The 14767-nt window shown below is 37.4% G+C and overlaps 1 protein-coding gene across 1 annotated transcript in view; it reads right to left on the bottom strand.

Moving 5' to 3' along the window:
* Positions 1 to 14767, bottom strand: part of LOC128024993 (protein bicaudal C homolog 1) — an 85633-nt gene that overhangs the window by 37621 nt on the left and 33245 nt on the right. The gene's annotated exons all lie outside the window — the stretch shown is intronic.

Below are 14767 nucleotides of genomic sequence, written 5' to 3' on the forward strand. Positions count from 1 at the left end.
AGACTTACTCTGTTGCTTTAAACTTTAAAGGGGGGGATGAAATGCTATTTCATGCATACTGAGTTTTTTACACTGTTAAAGAGTTGGATTCCCATGCTAAACATGGACAAAGTTTCAAAAAAAGTTTCAAAAATTGTACGTTTGAAGGAGTATTTCTGTTCCAAAAATACTCCTTCCAGTTTGTCACAAGTTTCGGAAAGTTTTTTTCGAGTATGGCTCTGTGTGACGTTAGATGGAGCGGAATTTCCTTATATGGGTGCTAAGGGCACTTCTGCCGGAAGAGCGCGCTCCCGTATAGCAGAGCACTGAGAGCACAACAGACATTCACTGATCAGAGCGAGAGCGTCGCGAAATGTCACAAAAGAAGTCTATTTTTGGTTGCCAGGGCAAGACAACCCTGCACAGATTACCAAAAAAAAACAGCATTAAGAGACCAGTGGATGGAGTTTATTTTTACAGAGCATCAACGGAGTTGTGCAAGTGTTTGTTTGTTCCCTGCATTTCGAAGATGCTTGTTTTACAAACAAGGCCCAGTTTGACGACGGATTTGCGTATCGTTTATTTCTTAGGATGATGCAATCCCAACGAAAAAGGGCCACGATCGTGTGTTGGAACCGCAGGCGGTGAGTAAAACTGCTTAAAATATCTCTGCCTCCTTGTTAGTGCGTCCACCTCCGATGCCTGAGACCCGGGTTTGAACCCCGCTCGGAGCGAGTCGTTGCTGCTGCTGCTCTCGTTCAGTTTCAGCCTCGGGTCTGATTCTGGATCATAAATATACGCTGAATCTGACTGTTAGCCATGGTTTGTTTTGGTTGGTTTTTTCCTCACGGTGTCACAGCTTCCAAACACTCTCAACACAAAAGCCTACTGGCGCTCGTGATTCTTTAGCTCCGCCCACACGTCACGCCTCCAGCCGGTCGTGTTTTTCCGGGAAAAATCGGTACAGACTATCTTTCTCTTATGAATATAATAAAACTAAAGACTTTTTGGAGTTATGAAGGATGCAGTACTACTCTATAGGTACTCAAGATTAACAGGATATTGAGTGAAAACGAGCATTTCACCCCCCCTTTAAGGCGGTCTAAGGAGGAAAGTATCCTAACCAATATATTTACCACTTTTTCCAAGAGGCTTAAAGTACAGATGAATAATATATTTGCGTTCATGTTTTTAAGATTCCACAAAATACACGTCCTATAAATTTCTTCCATTCATTAGCTTTTAAATTTGTGTTCTTTTGTGCTTCATAAGTCACATGATTTAGCACATCTGGTGTCAGGACATCTTGCACAACAAACAGTGAGAAATCTATGGGCCTCTACTGCTGTGTGTGACTGAACAGATGTTCGTGAGCTAACAAAAACAAAATACACTATGGCACTCTGAATTCATCCTTGTCCACATGAAAGAAAGAAAGAAATGTATTATGGAAGCAATTAATTCCATTTCAAATGACATTAATTTTTAAAATGACTCTTAGGACACACAGGCCTTTTTGCGTGGAGGAAAAGCATGAAGCTGTTCTGTTTTTCTAATACATACTTTGGATTGCTGCGCTATAATGAGCAGACAGATGTAGCGGCAGCAATAGAGACATGATAACATCTCCTCGTGTGAGGGCTGCAACCAAAGAAGGCTTGATGATAATATTGAGACCTTAATGGAGAGGCTCAGGCTTTCCTGTGGCCCTCCAAACATCAACGAGTTCTCCCAAGTGACTCTGGATGTTTATTGCTGTTGTGTTCCTATAAAGTCACGGAGAACATACACGTGAGCTCTGAATGTCTTGTTATGTAGCAGAACACTGCTGTGTACTCACTGCACCATAAAGAGCTCAAGCACACATAGGTGACTGAGTCAGTTTTTATAAAGGTGGGAAATACCTAAAGGACTTAAAGGGAATAAGTCATATTTTTTAAGGGATAGAATACTTTGGGTTCCTGCAGTGTTTTGAATCTTACAAATAAAAGCATCAAGATTATATATATATTATATACTATATTATATTATTCTTATAAAGCATATTTTCGATTATAACTTATACTTAATAAATGATAATTTATTACAGGCAAAAGAGTCAGTAGTCCTGTTGAAGAGATTATCAAAATAAAACAAAATTAATTAAATAACACAATACAATGAAACTAAATTTTACATTTTAAAACTAATGTGACTATAGGTGCAGCTGTGGCCTTATGGTTAGAGACTTGGACTAGTTACCCGAAGGTTGCAGGTTTGAGTCTCGTTGCTGGCAGGTGTTGTGGGGGGTGAATGAACAGTGCTCTCTTCCACCCTCAATACCCATGGCTGAAGTGCCCTTGAGCAAGGCACTGAACCCCCAGTTGCTCCCCGGGCGCTAGATCTATAGCTGCCCACTGCTCCGGGTGTGTGTTCACTTCTCACTGCTGTGTGTGTGTGTGTGCACTTGGATGGATTAAATGCAGAGCACCAATTCTGTGTATGGGTCACCATATTTGGTAGATGTCATGACTTTTCACTTTCACTTAAAGTCACAAAACATTGTTGTATGTGTAGTTTAATTTACAAAAGTAAAAATGCAGTATTATGAAATGATCAATATTAACCTTGGGTATAATAAATAAATACATAAGTAAATAAAAGTCCTAATGCATGAACTCTTACTTTTTGATGTTTTGTCGTTTCATTTATTTTATTTTATAAAGTTTCTTGCAAATCTGAATTAGTAAATACATTTATAGAACTATTTATAGAACTTGTTTTGAATCTATATTATCTATATTATCTTGAATCTATATTATCTTATCTTATTTTTGAAGCTATAAAATCCTTCCAATATTATATTACACTGAACAAAATTATAAACCCAACACTTGTTTTTGCCCCCATTTTTTATGAGCTGAACTCAAAGATGTAAGACTTTTTTCTGTTTACAGAAAAGGCCTATTTCATCTCAAATATTGTTTACAAATCTGTCTAAATCTCTGTTAGGGAGCACTTCTCCTTTACCGAGAAAACCAGTCAATATCTGCTGTGACCACCATTTGCCTCACGCAGTACAACACATCTCCTTCGCGTTGAGTTGATCAGGTTGTTGAGTGTGGCCTGTGGAATGTTGGTCCACTCCTCTTTAATGGCTGTCCGAAGGATATTCAAGTTCAAGTTCAAGTTCAAGTCTGCCAGGAACTAGAACATGCTGTCGTATACGCCGATCCAGAGCATCCCAAACATGCTCAATAGGTGACATGTCCAGTGTGTATGCTTCATGGTATCTGTGTGCATTCAAAATGTCATTAATAAAATGCACCTGTATTCATTGTCCATAACATATGCCTGCCCATACCATAACCCCACTGCCACCATGGATCACTCAATCCAAAACATTGACTTCAGCAAACCGCTCACCCACACGACACCATACACACTGTCTGCCATCTGCCCTGTACAGTGAAAACCGGGATTCATCTATGAAGAGAACACCTCTCCAAAGTGCCAGACGCCATTGAATGTGAGCATTTGCCCACTCAAGTCAGTTACAATGATGATCTGCAGTCAGGATGAGGATGACGAGCATGCAGATGAGCTTCCCTGAGACAGTTTCTGCCATTTTTTGCAGAAATTCTTAGATTATGCAGACCGATTGTTGCAGCAGCCTCTAGGTGGCTGGTCTCGGACGATCTTGGAGGTGGAGGTCCTGGGCTGGTGTGCTTACACGTAGTCTGTGGTTGTGAGGCCAGTTGGATGTACTGTCAAATTATCTGAAACGTCTTTGGAGATGGCTTATGGTAGAGAGATTAACATTCAATTCACGGGCAACTGCTCTGGTGGACATTCCTGCAGTCAGCATGTCAACTGCACGCTCCCTCAAAACTTGGACATCTGTGGCATTGTGCTGTGTAATAAAACTGCACATTTTAGAGTGGCCTTTTATTGTGGCCAGCCTAAGGCACACCTGTGCAATAATCATGCTGTCTAATCAGCATCTTGATATGCCACACCAGTGAGGTGGATGGATTATCTCGGCAAAAGAGAAGTGCTCACCAACACAGATTTAGACAGATTTGTGAACAATATTTTAGATGAAATAGGCCTTTTGTGTACATAGAACAAGTCTTAGATCTTTGAGTTCAGCTCATGAAAAATGGAGGCAAAAACAAAAGTGTAGTGTTTAGAATTTTGTTCAGTGTATATTATATTATATTATATGAAAGAGTTTTACTATATAAGTATACATTTCAAATTATAATAATCCAAAATGTTTGTAATAAAAACAAAAAATTAGGCAAAATAATCTATTGTATTGTTTGTGAGATTAACAAACTACTTAATTAAAATTGTACAAATTAAATAATCATGCCTAAGTTTAATATTTTAAAACTAAAGTACAATGTAAAATGTATTTTTTCAATGTAAAATTAACAAAAATAAAAATGAAACAATAGTCTTAAACTTAATTTTTATTTACCTGAAGTAAGTGGGAGAAATAACAATGCTAAGGCATGAGCACTAATTTCCATTTGTATTTAAAGTTCATTGCAGTAACTATTAGTGAATACGTTTATGGAACTTTTTTATAGAACTCGTTTTGTATCAAAATGTAAAATCCTGTTGGAGCCATACAATTCCAATGTACCTCACATCTGTTGATATGGTAACGTCTCATTTGCTCCTTACACATAACAAAGTCATTCTGGGAAGAAATTTATTTCCATGGGATCAAGAGGGCAACTCTATTGAATCCAAAATCTGCTGACAAAAGAGCCAAAGATGTTCATTTAAAGGAAGTAACCATAAATTCCCTTTCGGTCCACTGTAGGAGCACACTGGGCAGCGCACGTCAGCAGCCTAGCAGCTCTCCATGGAGACAAGAGCCTGGTGTGATGCAACAGAGCGGTGGACCGGGTGATAAGCACTGGAAGTACAGAGCGTTCCGGACTGTTTTTACAGCTGCTGCCCCCTTTAAGAGCAGACCAGTGGGAGTTCTGTTCTCCTGTCCTCCTATAAATCTCTACATACAGCAGTCCAAGATTTACAGCACTCCGAGAGGGATTGGCCAAGTTGGCCTAGGACTGAGTGTGAGTCAGAAATGTCAGCCAGGTGCTGGGTCTTTGTGTGTGAAAAGATGGTATGGCCGGGACAGAGGGGGCAGCGAAGCATTCAAAGTTTGTGCGTGACATGAGTTTTCACATTTTAGGGCATTTTTTAATCAATAATTTACCGTATTTTCCAGGCTATAAGTCACACTTTTTTTCATAGTTTGGCTGGTCCTTCGACTTATAGTCAGGTGCGACTTATTTATCAGAATTAATTTGATATGAACTAAGAGAAATGAACCAAGCAAAAACACTACTGCTGCGAGAGGGCGCTCTATGCTGCTCAGTGCTCCTGTAGTCTACACTGAAATCATAGAGCGCCCTCTCGCGGCTGTAGACGGTAATGTTTTCTCTTGGTTCTTGGTTCTAAATAAATGCGACATAGGGTGTACTCACACTAGGCACGGTTGCCATGAACCGGGCCCGAGTACGATTCTCCCCCCTCCCCACTCCCCCTCTGGCCTGCACTCACATATAGCGTTTTAGCATTCGTGCCGGAGCACGCTTACGTCATTATGGTGCGACGGTTTCGGGATAAACAGGAAGAGCGGCGCTCTCTGAACACAATGGAGTCCATCGCTCTGTTTTCTTTGTGGATAATTTTGTGTCGTTTGGTCCACAGCCCTCTCACAGCCTGTTGTTAAACAGATGTGTCGCCTTAGTGGCGCGAAAATTTTCACGTAATCGTGCTGCTCGTATGAGGATGTTTGCAAGGTACCAGCTGAAGTGCAGCAAGGACTATACACCTCTGCCGTAGACCAAAAGCGACCCTTTCCCTGCCATGTTGGTTTTGGAGCGTCGCAAAACCGTGACGCAACGCGTCCTTTTCCGTGCTCCGGCATGGTAAGCGCTCACACTGCATGCGAACCGCGCCCGAGTCCAACTGAACCGTGCCCTGGCCCACCTCTTCCAAGCGGGCCAGGGCCGGCCAATCGAGCCGCGCCCGGGCACGGTTCGGAGCACTCACACTAGTCAAACGAACCGCGCTTTGGTGGTCAAAGGCACTCGGGCACGGTTCAAACTGGCTAGTGTGAGTACACCCTTATAGTCCAGTGCGACTTGTATATGTTTTTTTCCTCGTCATGACATATTTTTGGACTGATGGGACTTATACATAGGTGCAACTTATAGTCCGAAAAATACGGTAAGCATAGCTAAACTGATAATTGTTGCTATAGCTACACTCTCAGAAAAAAAGGTACAAAAGCTGTCACTGAGCAGCATCTTTTTAAAAGGTACTACTTAGGTATGAATTTGTACTTTTAAAGTACTAATATGTACCTTTAAGGTACTTATGCATCCTTTATGATAAAATAAAAGTATAAAGGTGTACCTTTTGAAAAGTAACTGCCCCATTGCAGCTTTTTTAGGAGGAGCCAAACCAGGAAATGTGCAAAAATCGAATCACTTCTCACACTTTTCTACAAAAACTCTTAATCCAGGGTCATTTTATCCCAGGATTAACAATTCTGGGGTATATTAATCCATGTTCCACACAATTTATATTTCATTAGAAAATGTAATTCTGGCAATGGAATTAAGTTCTTTTTTCAGCAAGGATGCATCAACGGTGACAGTAAAGGCATTTATATTACAAAACTTGCTGTTTATTAAAGAATCCTGGAAAAAAAAGTATCATGGTTTCCACAAAAATATTAAGCAGCACAACTTTTTTAAACATGGATAATGAGAAATGTTTCCAGAGTAGCAAATCAGCGTATTAGAGTGATTTAAAGGATCACGTGACTCTGAAGTAATGAAGCTGTTAATTAAGCTTTGCATCAGGTATAAATTACATTGTAAAATACATTTAAATAGAAAACTGTTACTTTTTTGTGAAAATGCTGTGTGAAGGTCTGCGGAGTATCAACCTTAGCTTTACAATGGCAAATGAGTGAAATAGACCACGAGTGATTTCAGAGACCAAGATGAAAACCCTACATCAGCTCAAACTCTGCAGAAATGGAATGCACCCTCAGGAGCCACATATAAATATACCGCACGCTGCATTTCCACACTTTCAGTGTATAAGGGCTGTTTCTAGTTCCTAGCATTCCAGTTAGGGCCCATCCGAAAAGCGATAATGACTGCATTAGTTGCGATGGCTATTTGGCCAATAGAGGTGAGAGATAATAGCACACAACTGCGGGTGTTGGTCCCATCCCAGATGATTCAGGGTTCCAGAGACTCTTAGGAGCCTGTAAATGTGTCTGCAAAGTATCTGTCATTATTAAACTGTTGAGACTCTGAAATTACTTTGCACTTTCATCCAACAAGAGACATGCCTAGCATACAGATGAAAATATTTAACTGTAACTAATCTACTTTATGGCAGACAAATAAAATGCACAAATGCTGTTTCCAGTAATGATGCTTATAGTGAAAAACAGTGCAAAAAGAATAAAGACAACCAACAAAGGTGCACTGGGAATGCACCTTTGTTGGTCAAATGATTTTACCATAGTGCATGATATGTAAACTATAAATTTTGAAGTTTGTATCACGTACCCAGCTTTACATTTGCAGATTTTCCGATTAAGTAAACTTGCTCAGTAGCTCACCCGGTTACAGCATTTTACTTTAAAAGAGTTCAAAGACTTGTAGAATCAAGCTAAAATGGCATGGTTGTTTCAGTAAATGTATTTTAAATCTCACACTTGCTTTTCTTAACAATATTGGCTAGGTTTATTGGGTTCAGATTAGTTAGTGCATTATTTTTGAATGCAATAGAACATTAACCTTTCAAAGCCATTTCATTTCATTTCCGAACTGCCTACAGTGTAATAAAACATTGGCAGGTTCAAGTTCATCTGTTTCATAACTGATTTTGAATACTTGTTCAATTCAATCATAATTAAATTCATTTATGGAAAGAATTCCAATGGTTCTACTTTTTTAGACATCACATATGGCTATGATTTATGGGATATGAAGTTTTTTTATAGAAGTTTTTCCTCCATAATTTACTATTAAAAGAGAGATAGAGGACAGATGTGCAAAATACAATACATACAGTATGCAATTGCAAATTTGCAAATAACTGAAAAGTGGAATTACAGCCGATAACTGTAATCAGTAATTTGCTATGGTATGCCTGTGCCAGTCTTTTTAGTTTGTACTGTAAATGTAAGTCCTAACCAGTGTCATATGTCTAGCAGCGTGTCATGACGGCTTTCAAATATAATTTAGAGATTTAAACACTGTGACACCTGTTGGGCTTGTACTTATGGGTATATGAAGGGTTTTAGTGAATTAAACAAATACTTGTACAATTAATATTTAAATTAATAATTAATACAATTAATACAACAATTAATAATAAATAATCTACTTATCAAATCCTTTCACATGACCATCGAACTTGTATGATGATTTTACACCTTGCCAGTACCAGGTTGGACCAACTGCCTTAATTCTTCGTGGCACAGATTCAACAAGGTGTTGAATCTGATTTTGGTCCATATTGACATGATAATATCACACAGTTATGATAATATCCACCATATCCCAAAGCTGGTCTACTGGACTGAGCTTTGGTGACTGTGGAGGCCATTTGAGTAAAGTGAACTCATTGTCATGTTCAAGAAACCAGTCTGAGATGATTGGTGCATTATACTTCTGGAAGTAGCCATCAGAAGATGGTTACACTGAATAAAGGGATGGACATGGTCAGCAACAATACTCAAGCAGGCTGTGGCGTTTAAACGATTCTCAATTGTTACTAAGGGTCCCAAAGTGGGCCAAGAAAATATCCTCCACACAATTACACCACCACCACGAGTCTGAGCCGTTGAGACAAGGGAGGATGGATCCATGCTTTCTGTTCTTTACACCAAATTCTGACCCTACCATCTGAATGTTGCAGCAGAAATCAAGATTCATCAGACCAGGCAACGTTTTTCCAGTCTTCTATTGCCCAATTTTGGTGAGTCTGTGCAAATTGTAGCCTCCGTTTCTTGTTCTTAGCTGACAGGAGCGGCACCCAATGTGGTCTTCTGCTGCTGTAGCCCATCTGCTTCAGGGTTCAATCCGCTGTGTGTTCAGAGATGGCATTCTGCATAGCTTGGTTGTAACAAGTGGTTATTTGAGCTACTGTTGCCTTTCTATCATCTCTAACCAGTCTGCCCATTCTCTTCTGACCCCTGATATCAACAAGGCATTTTCATCTACACAACTGCCGCTGACTGGATATTTTCTCTTTTTTGGACCATGCTCTGTAAACCCTAGAGGTGGTTGTGCATGAAAATCCCAGTTGATCAGCAGTTTTTTAAATACTCAGACCAGCCCGTCTTGCACCAACAACCATTCCATGTTCAAAGTCACTTAAATCCCCTTTCTTCCCCATTCTATTCCCCAATGCATTTTGTATGCTGCCATGTGACTGGCTGATTAGCAATTTGTGTTACCAAGCAATTGAACAGGTGGACCTTATAAAGTGGCTGCACACACACACACACACACACACACATATATATGATAGGGCTGCTCGATTAAGGCAAAAATCATAAACACGATTATTTTTTTCAATATTGTAATCACGATTATTTAACACGATTATGAGGAGGCCTTATGATCAAAACATTATAGGAGTGATTTATTTACAGATAGTGATGAATATCAAATACTGTATGTATTTCCTTTAAATAGATTGCTATGACATCTACATTGTAGAGACCAGAAGAATTTCAAACAAACAAACAAGAAGTCCTCAAAATTATTGAAAATAATTAATAAAAAAAGCAAAGGACAAATACAATAGAATAAAAATAAAAAAATGAAACAAACTGTGCTTTAATGTTTTATTTATGCAAGTCTCAAGCAGTATGATTATTTCATTATTCACTATACTATTTTTTATTAATGTCTCATTTACGTTTTAGTTTGGCTCTTGTTTTGTATTTATTGCAGTTTATATGAAAAAGTGGCGTGGTATAGCCTACAGAAATGAATAATCAAACATAAAGTAAAACAGCCTGCTGTCACTTTTTAGAGTCGCATGGATCCAAATTACTGTTACACACGTGTTTTCATTCTCAACTCTTTACGTTCATTTGTTACATGACTGATGAAGGTATACATGAATAATCCCCATGTGCAGCATTTTGACACTTTTTTGCATGTATTTGACCATTTAGGCATGCACCTTGAGCTTCTGTTCCATCTCTGAGTGCATATCTCTTCCTGAGGAGCAGCGCAAGTTCTCTTTTATGCTTTTAAAATAATCAATATACTTTAATAAATCAAGAACGTCCCACTTTACAAATAGCACGTTACATGATTTTACTGATTTGCACAGGCAATCTGGCTTTTATGGAGGAACGAAAGCACATTGCTTAAAAAGGGATGGGAATGGGGCGCAATAATCGTTTTATCTCGATTATTGTATTTTCATAATTGTTGGAATCAAAATCGAATAGTTTTTTCAATTAATTGAACAGCCCTAATACACACACACACACACATTACATGCAATACAAATAGATTAATCTATGAAGTCACATACAGTACATGATAATGTCATGGGCTTGAGGAATTATACATTCACATAATTATTTTCTGTCAAAAGATATCTGAATAAAGTGGATTAGTTTAGGGCTAGCACATTCAATGCCCTGAACTATAAATATTTCTACTCCTCAACAATCACATACACCCACCACATCACTTTCTACATGCCTCAGAGTTGGACCCAAAGTCAAGGCTGTTGGCTCAATCGCAAGCTGTGCTATTGAGGTGATCAGAGCCTGTTTTGTTCCAGATTTGTTGCACAGGATCAACACATTTTAACTGTCTTATTAAGCTGCAGACAGACCCACAGGAAACAGCCGATCCCTGAAGGCCAAATGGGCTAAGCCGGGCCTGGTGCAGTCCACATGTCAGAACTGCACATGTGTTTTCCATCATTAATTAGCTGGGATGTTTGCTTTCCGTTCTCTTGATCGCTACGTTATTACATGAACACGATTGATTGACATTATGGCTTAGAAACAGCATTTCTTTCATTGATTTCAGCATCAAATGAAGCTCAGCAAAGTTCACCAGTAGTTTGCTGTGACCTCTGTAAAGGAGTACATAATTTGGAAAGCGTTGAATTGTACCCTTAAGTGCTATGGTAGTACCATGGTAGAGTGATGTTTCAGATGGTAATACCATGGCTCTGCAGTTGCTTCTTGGTTTACCAATTAATTCCAAGAATACAGTCACTTAAAAAAATTCATAGTAAATGTCAAAACAGTGGTGTGCAGGTCCAAAATACATGTAATATGGTATTTTTGGTACTTTGTACTTTATTATTAAACAATTTGGTTTATTTATAATATTTATTTATAATGTATTTATAATACATTATGTATATAATACATTATGAGGGTATTCTTAAGGCATTATAATGAATGCATAATGCATTATAAAAAAAACATATAATATGTTGTATCATCTCATGAATATTCATAGCAACAGTTTCAATATATTATAATATTTACTTATTTGTAGTTATAGGTTTTAAGAGTATGATGATTTATGACACAATGAACACGTTGCATCCACTTTTACAACAGATTATATTTTTTCATAGTTATAATAAGGCATTATAAGTCTCATATCTTGCCATTTTTCTGATGCTACTTTACTTAAAGCGGTCAAAGACCACTTATAAGTAGTAATAATAATAATAGTCATAAGATCAGATCAATGTGTAATATGACACATTTGCTTTGAACTATTTGTATTGTAATATTTGTTTGATTATTCTGACGGTACCCTTTAGACAGCTGTTGATAAGTAACTCTGCAACTACATGTCAACTAGCAGATATTAGAGTATTACTATGTCTGCTACGGTAAATTTATGCTAACACTTTATTTTGATGGTCAACCAACCGATAAACTGACTATAAGTGTCTTTGCAAGTAGATCATCTTATTCTACCATACTAGATTCAACCATTCTTGAGCCTACTGATACTCTAATGAGAGTTAGTCGGCATGTAGTTGTAAAGTTGCTTACAGTCGATTGATTAGGGGGACCATCAAACAAAATCTAACCATATAAAACACTGAATTTTTTTCAGTTAGAGTATTAAGCTCACATCAATTAATTAACATTAGCTCCACAGGAAACACTCTAATAACACTCAACATCTATCCACTCACAAGCTGTAGTAAGATACTGTGCAAATCTTAAACAATGTCAAGACTTGATGATACAGTATATTATACTGTAAATGAAGTAGATTTAATATGAGTTCATTGTGTGTTATAAATAATCATACTCTTAAATTTATAACCACAAATGTATTATAATTGTTGTTATGATTATTCATGAATACGGGCTTCATAGAAAGTGTTACTAAAATCTCTTATCCTCATTAAGGCTGCATTTATCCTAACTTTTGAATGGTAATATAAGTAGTCGATAGGGCTAAAACGATTAGTTGACATTATCAACAACGTCGACAATAAAAAAGTGGTCTGAGGAGGAAAGTATCCTTACAAATATATTCACCCCTTATTCCAAGAGGCTTAAAGTTCAGAAGAATGATATACTTGCGTCCATGTTTTAAAGCTTCCACAAAATACAAATCCTATACATTTCCTCCATTTATTAGCTTTTAAATATGAGTTCTTGTGTGCTTCATAAGTCATATGTGATTTAGCACATCTGTTGCCAGGACATCTTGCACAACAAACAATGTATAATCTATGCGCCTCAAACTTTTTTTCATAGTTTGGCTGGTCCTGCGACTTATAGTCAGGTGCAACTTATTCATCACAATTAATTTGACATGAACTAAGAGAAATGGACCAAGAGAAAACATTACCGTTTACAGCTTGCGGCTGTAGACGGTAATGTTTTCTCTTGGTTCTTGATTCTAAATAAATGCGACTTATAGTCCGGTGCGACTTATGTATGTTTTTGTCCTCATCATGACATATTTTTGGAATTATGTGACTTATACTCAGGTGCGACTTATAGTCCGAAAAATACGGTAATTGTAATTACATTATATGGCGGAAGTAATTACCTTTATTTGTTAGAATGTGTATATTTTAACTAACTGCAAAAGCTGAATAATCAAAAAATGTCTAACGGTGAATCAGTTGAATAATCAATGATTAGTTGACCAATCATTGTAATAAACATTAGATTAATAAATTATCAAAATAATCGTCTGCTGCAGCCCTAGTGGTCAAAATCGATTAAACAGAGCAAATTCACATAAGTCATAACCTCTGCTAGATGTTTTAACATTAAATATTTGAGCAATGTTTCAGATGAGAAACCACTATAAACAAGACATCTTCATTTTCTCACAAACTGCTTTGTGTTTGCAGTGCATGCTTGTTCTGGGTGGTTGCTTACTTTTCCAAATCGAAAGATTCAAATATTGAAAGTCAGAATGTTTAGGAAAGCAATAGTGCACATCTTCTCAAAAAGCCACATGATTTGATCATTCATTTCCACATTCAATTTTCTTCAGCAAAATAATAAATTTTTCTATAGCAATAGCAGTTGAGGTTGAGTTATGTGCCAAAGTTTAATAGGTACAATGGTAAAAAGGAAGAACCAAAGTTTCTGAAGATTCCAAACTAATGAAGCAGCCCAGTGCAAACCTCTCATGAATATCCACAGAAACACAGCAAATATGATGATATTCCAAACAAACATATTGTCAAAACAGAACTGATAATCCAAAGAGCAAGTTGTCCTCTTCTTATGATAACTTAGACAAAAGACGCCCATTATCAGGGTAGCCAATGCTGAGATACTACTAGAAGGATCCATCTGACCCTGAAGGCAAGATACTGTCAGTGATGACTATGAGAAGATATGTAAAATGCTGTTTTGCAACCACACCATTTATGTAACACTTTGATAAGACAAATTCCAGTTAAACAAGAGCAAGAGTGTTGTATGCTAAACAGTACTGTAGGTACGTTTACATGCAATCAAATAATGCATTTATAATCAGATTGACAATTATTGTAAACTGAATTAAATTTTCTAACTGAAGGGTCGGTGTAAATCATAAATAATGTTTAACATGAAAATTTTAGCTATGTAAACACCTGAATCTTACTACTTTTTTAATCAGATTCCAAAATAGCTTGCACACACATACAGGTACTTGATATGGATGTTTCTTAATGCAGAGAAGACCGAGGAGCCATTTACACAACACCGTTTTTAACAAAAAATGTAAAATGTGTTGCGGTTTGGTCATTCATTTACATGACAATGCATTTTGGAAGCCTGACCATGAAAAAAACAGGCTACAAAATGCAAGTTATTGAAAACAATACTATTATTGTCTCAGTGTAAACTATGAAAATTTTTTAAAAACTGTGAAATCATAGACATATGCATCATGTGTTTAGTCCATTGTTATGCATGTTGGCGCATAGAGTTTCTTTACCAAGTGAAGATCGCCAACTACTGGCCTGGCAATGCATAATAAAGCATTTTTACAAATCCATGTGAACAGGGATCGTTTTGACAAAGTTGTCATCTGTGCACAAACTTTTCAAAAAGGCAAAGATTTTTTTTTAGTACAGTCATTGTTGTGTAAATGTACCCTGAACATATTGAATATTTGCTAAAAAGCTTTTCTGACAGGTTTATCAAATTTCTGTTCAGACACATTATCAGGGCAAAAATGTCAATTTTGCTTACAGTAGATATGGTGACATTTTTGCA

Source organism: Carassius gibelio, chromosome A12 (genome assembly GCF_023724105.1).
Source record: "Carassius gibelio isolate Cgi1373 ecotype wild population from Czech Republic chromosome A12, carGib1.2-hapl.c, whole genome shotgun sequence".
Lineage (NCBI taxonomy): Eukaryota > Metazoa > Chordata > Actinopteri > Cypriniformes > Cyprinidae > Carassius > Carassius gibelio.